Here is a 5,858-nt window from a genome sequence, read left to right as displayed (position 1 = left end):
AGAGCTACTTCACTTCCACCTTCTTCTTCCTCTCATCCCCCAATTTCTCCTTTTTAAACACCTTATCCCAGGGGCGCGGCCGCCGTCGCCAATTGGCTCGGCCTTGGCCCGGGGCGGGTCCGACCTGGAGCCGCGGGAGCTTTGAGCATCTTCTCGCAGGAGCCCCCCCTGTCCCCCCTCCGCCGCTCCCAGCCCCTGCACACCCAAACCAGCACAACAGGGTGCAGCCGGGTGGGTGCTGAGCCCCGGGCAGGGGGTGCTGAGCACCCCGAGAGGCGGCAGCAGGTCCCCTGGGGGCGCCGGGATGCGGATTCTCCATCCCTCAGGGAAATCCCTGCAGGGAAGGGGGGGCTGTGCGGGCAGGATACACCCCCCGGCCCAGGATGACCCGGCTGTGCACAGGGGTGGAAGGAGATGCGGGTGGGGGCACACGTCTGCCCATCCGACCCCTCGCCCTCCCCTGCCTTTGTCCTCCCCAGCCCCCACCCTCCTCTTTTGCACCCCAGACCAGCCCCCGCCCTTCTTCCCACATTCACCCCCCCAAACCTCACCCCCCGGCAGCACCAGGGCTGGGATGTCTTCAGGAAATTCTCTGCTCTGCTCGTTCCCAGCTCGGGAATAGACCAATGCCAGGGTCAGGCGCGGCTGGAAGAGTGTTGGGACAAGAGAAGGGACCCGGGGGTAAGGGGGGGGTCACCCCGGCTTTGCATAACCAAGGGATGTCTGGCTAACGACTCTGCCCTGGAGGGGGGAGAGAAGGGAGGGGAGGGGAACATCCTGCCCCCGAGGGCAGAGAGGCTGGAGGAGGCTCGGAGAAGCAGGACGCCCTCGGGCCAGGAATAGCTCTGGGGTCGGGTCCCCTCAGCCGCCTGCTTGCGTCCCCCCTCCCCATCTCCTGTGCACCCCCAAATCTCTCCACTCTGCAACAAACAGGACACAACTCTGAAACACAGTGGGACCAAAATCCAATTTATTTGATAGAAACTTAAAAAAAAACCCCAAACAAAACCGGGCCTCAGATTTCCTGTAGGGGACGGACACACCCCCTGGGTCTGTGTGTATCCATCTACATCTCTGTGCACATACATAAGGACAGAAACATCCCATACCTCCATTTTAATTGCAGGGTCCTGGAGGGAGATTTGCTTCCTCCAAACTACCCGAGGCTTTTTTCTGCAGTTAATCCCATCACCAACGTCTCCTTCCTCATGTTAAAATAGTCCCCGAGGAGCCCTGGGTGAGAGCGGCTCATCCCTCCACCATCAGAGTCCGGGATCGCTGTATCCCACCGGGAACCATAAAAGCCTCGGCCTTGGTGAGCGCCACCATTGAAGTTCATCCTCAGAGCTTGGAATCAGGCAGTAATTAACGGTACACGCTTTTAACGAAGGGAGAGATGAGCAGGGAGGGAGAAACACCCTGAGAGCAAACAGAGTGAAACACCACACGGGGGTCACAGCTTGTGCCGCACAACCAACACCCCCAGCACGTCGTACCGAGACTGTCCAGCACTTTGCTCGGCGCTGGCTCTTGTTAACGCCCTCGCGGACTAACGAGCCTTTACACTCCCTCTGGGCTCAGGGGAGCTCCCTGGGTTCCCAGGCAGGCAGCGGTTCTTAAACATCGCCTCTGCCCGCACCCACGAGTCCCCAGGGAGGTGCTGGGGCTCTGGGGCGGGATGGTCCCACGCGCTGGGTGAAGGAAGAGCCACGTTGTCCATGTACCCGAGGCACCTGCCGGCAAATCTCCTCCAAATTTACTCCCCTGTGCAGGCACTCAGGTTTAGATCAGAGAGAGGCTCACGCAGCCCCTCACCCCCACACACACCTTGCTGGGGCATTAGCACCCCCAGAGATCTCTCAAGTTCCCCTCCAGCATCGCCCGGCTCATGGGACGAGACCAGAGGGCTGGAAGTCCCTACCCAGGGAGGCCACAGGCCCCTGATTTGGGGGCCCATCGCCCCCAGAGAAGCTCCCTGGCCCACGGGCACCTCCTCCAAGGGGGCCTCTGGTGGACAAGACACCCGGTGCCCACGCTGAATGACTGCCCGCAGAACAGGCACGGGTGGGAGCTCTCCTGTGCGGGGAGACAGTCGTGCGTGGCGAGGTGGGAGCTGCTCAGGAAGGCTGAAGCTCTCCCCACCCTCCAGGCACTTGTACGGTCTCTCTCCCTTCTGGGCCCTGTGCTGGGAGATGAGGCTGGAGAAGTCCTTGCAGGTCTTCCCGCCATCTGGGCCCTTGTGGGGTCGTTCTCCCGGGTGATTTCTTTGGTGACGTCTCCTGCTGTTACTCCCGCGGAAGATCTTCCCACCCTCGGGGCAGTTAGAGGTCCCCCGCGTGGCGCGGGCCACCGGCTTGCTGGTGGCTGGGTGGGTGTTCTTCACGCCCTCCCCTTGTCCCGGCGGTGTCTGCTCCTCTTGGCTCTAGCACTTCTTCCCCAGCTCCTGGCGTGCCTTTCTTGGCCCCAGCTGGTTTCTCTTGATTCCTGCAGGAGAAAGTCAAAGCCATTTGTTGTGATTTGAGCCCACAGGGCAACTGAGCAGAACCCAGCCCTCCTGTCACCCCTTCCCCCAGGGCTGGGAAGGAGAAGAGGAAGCAAAAGGCTGAGGAATGCAGATAAGAGCAGGGAGGGGTGGCTCCCCTGTTAAGGATTCGGGCTAAAGGAACATCACTTCATTGAACACACAAAGAGAAACAGCACTGAGCGGCAGAGTGGGACCCTGAGAAGTGTTAGCACATCGTGAACCCTCCCCACACCCCTCCCTTCTCCCTGGCTCAGTTTTCTTCCCCATCTCTCTGCCTCCCCCCAGCAGTGCAGGGGCAGGGGATGGGGGGTGCAGTCAGTCCCACCCTTCTTCCTCCAGACGAGGGGGTGTCTCCTCTCCATTCTGCCCCTGCCCCACACGGCTCCGCTCTCCTCCACAAACTTTCTCTGGCACTGACTCCATCCCATGGGCTGCAGCCCCCTGGGCTGCTCCGACTGGGTCACCCCCGCGTGTTTCGGTCCTCCCAGCGTCGGGCTACAACAGTGCGGGCTTCTTCTCCCCTCACAGTCCCAGCCTACTTTACGCGCAGTTGCCTCCTCATCTCTGGAGGCCCCCCCAGGCCACGGGTGGGACTGAGCTCCCCCGGTGACCTCCAAGGGCGGCAGAGGGGCAGCCCTGTCCTCTCACCAAGGGATATGGGTGGCTCTGCTCCGGCACCTTCTCCCTTCCTCTCCCCTTCCCTCCACTGACCTCGGTGCACGCAGACATGTCCATCTCCTAACTCCTCCTCAGTGTCCCCCAAAGCCCTTCCCATTTGCCCTCCTTAAATACGCTATCGCAGAGGCGCACCCATCGCCGTTAATGAGCTCGGCCTTGGCCAGAGGCGAGTCCCACTTGGAGGCAGCGGAGCTTTGAGCAGCTTCTCACAGCGGCCATCGCTGTAGCCCCGTCACCCACCGCCAAAAACCCCCCAACACACAAACCCAGCACAGCATCGCCCCAACGGGACCTCCACAGCCAGGGATGGAGGGGAAACCCCAGAGTCTGTTGGGGTAACGCAAGCCGGGAAGACCCAGGAGGGGATTTGCAGTGAGGAGGATGGTGCAGAGAGGCCTCCGTGTCCACACACGAGCCTGGGAAATGTCCTTGGAGGCCATTTGCTATCGCCTGGACTGACTCAGGAACCCCCCTGCACCGAGGAGCTTCTTCCAGGGCAGCTCCATTCCTCGGAGCTCTCCAGTGCAACCTCCTGCTCCCAGCAGCACCATCCCCACCGCGAGTTCAACCCAACCTGGGGACAGAGCAAATCCATGCCCAGGGCCATCTCCCAGCCCCGCACTGCTGCCACGCTGGGAGCAGGAGTCCCAGCACAGCCCCACCACGTGCTTCTCCAGGCCATCGCCACCCACAGCTCCCCCAGGGCCTGGGATGTCTCATGCTAAAGCCCCCAGGACTCACCTTTGTGAAGGGCTGCCTGATGCCTCCTGACATGAGCCCTCCTCTGGAAGCTCTTCCCACAGTGGGAGCAGGCATATGGTCTCTCTCCTGTATGGATGCGTAGGTGTTTCATGAGGTTTGAACGCCAGGAGAAGCGTTTCCCACACGTGGTACACAGAAAGGGCTTCTCCTTGGTGTGTGTCCTCTGGTGACACAAGAGGTTTCCGCTCTCAGTGAAGCTCTTCCCACAATCCTGGCACTTGAAGGGCTTCTCTCCAGTGTGGATCCGTTGGTGACGGATCAGGCTGTCCTGCCAGACGAAGACCTTCTCGCAGTCCATACACTTGTACACCTTCTGTCTGGATCTACACCTTGGTTGTGTTGCATCTTCCTGCATGTCTTCACCACACATCCCTTTGAAAGAGCATTTTTGGGGTTCCCCCGTTCCGCGGCTCCCTTGCGTATCCCGGGGCTGCTGTTGGCCATCGTGCTCCACGGCCACCGCGGGGCTCTGGGGCTCCTCTTGGGGCCCTTGCAGCATCCCCCTCTGCTCTGCCCTGGGCTGGCACTGCTCCTCCTTCTGCTCGGCTGTCCCAGCGCCTGTGGGGGGACCAAAGGGGCTCAGCTGGGGGCTCTTAAGGCACATGAAGAGCAGCCCCCTACTCCAGCAGCTCCCACCAATACCAGTACCACCCAGTGCTGCCCTGCTGCTGGAGCCCTCTAGCACTGGTGAGCATGTAAAGACATGGGGGGTGTGTGTGTCCGTCCCTTCTTCATGCTTCTGCTCCACTTTCATCCTTCCCTCTCCTCCATCCTTACTCTTCCTCCATTCTTAACCAGTACCCAGACTAGGTCCCCACTTTCATCCCCTCCAAAAACTCCCCCCACTCCCTGCCCTGGGAGCGCTGTAGATGGAGATGGGGCAGGTCGGGATGGGGCAGGGCTGGGCTGTTGGCTGCTCCCACCTGCTGTGGGTGAACCTGGGAAGGGGAAAAGAAAAGGAAAACCAAGAAATCCCGTGGGTGGAATTAAACATAGTTCAGCAGGAAGATGCTGGTGGAGGCTGGGAATGCAGCAGGAGGCCATCACCCCCCCCCCCACCCATCGGGACCTGAATGCCCAGCCAGTTCCTGATGAAATACTGGCCAAGCACTCCCTCTTCTCCATTTTATTGATATGTTGTGATACACGTTTAAAGCCCACCTGAGGGCTCACCAATGTGGATGGCTTTTTGATGCCTCCTGAGTTGATAACTCTGCCGGAAGGTCTTTCCACAGTCTGAGCAGGTGAATGGTCTCTCTCCTGTGTGGATGAGTTGGTGTCTGATGAGGTTCGAGCTACAGGAGAAGCGTTTCCCACATGTGGTGCAGAGAAAGCGCTTCTCCTCAGTGTGTCCTCTCCAGTGACACAGGAGGCTCCAGCTATCCCTGAAGCTCTTCCCACAGTCTTGGCACTTGAAGGGCTTCTCTCCTGTGTGGATCCGTCGGTGACGGCTCAGGTTACTCCCACATGTGAAAACCTTCCTACAGTCTACACACTTGTACACCTTCTCCGTGGAGCTACTCCGTGGTTGGGTTGTGTCTTCTTGACAGTCTTCACTGTACGTCCCTTTGAAAGAGCATTTTTGGGGTTCCCTCGTTCCGCGGCTCCCTTGCGTATCCCGGGGCTGCTGTTGGCCATCGTGCTCCACGGCCACCGCGGGGCTCTGGGGCTCCTCTTGGGGCCCTTGCAGCATCCCCCTCTGCTCTGCCCTGGGCTGGCACTGCTCCTCCTTCTGCTCGGCTGTCCCAGCGCCTGGGGGGGACCAAAGGGGCTCAGCTGGGGGCTCTTAAGGCACATGAAGAGCAGCCACCTCCTGCATGGCTCCCACCCAGACCAGTAACACCCAGTACCGTGCTGCCAGCTGTTGGAGCTCTTCAACTGTTGGTGGGGGTGT

Source organism: Athene noctua, chromosome 34 (genome assembly GCF_965140245.1).
Source record: "Athene noctua chromosome 34, bAthNoc1.hap1.1, whole genome shotgun sequence".
In the NCBI taxonomy this organism is placed as follows: Eukaryota; Metazoa; Chordata; class Aves; order Strigiformes; family Strigidae; genus Athene; species Athene noctua.
The sequence above is the reverse complement of the archived record's forward strand: the minus strand, read 5'-3'. Positions refer to the sequence as shown.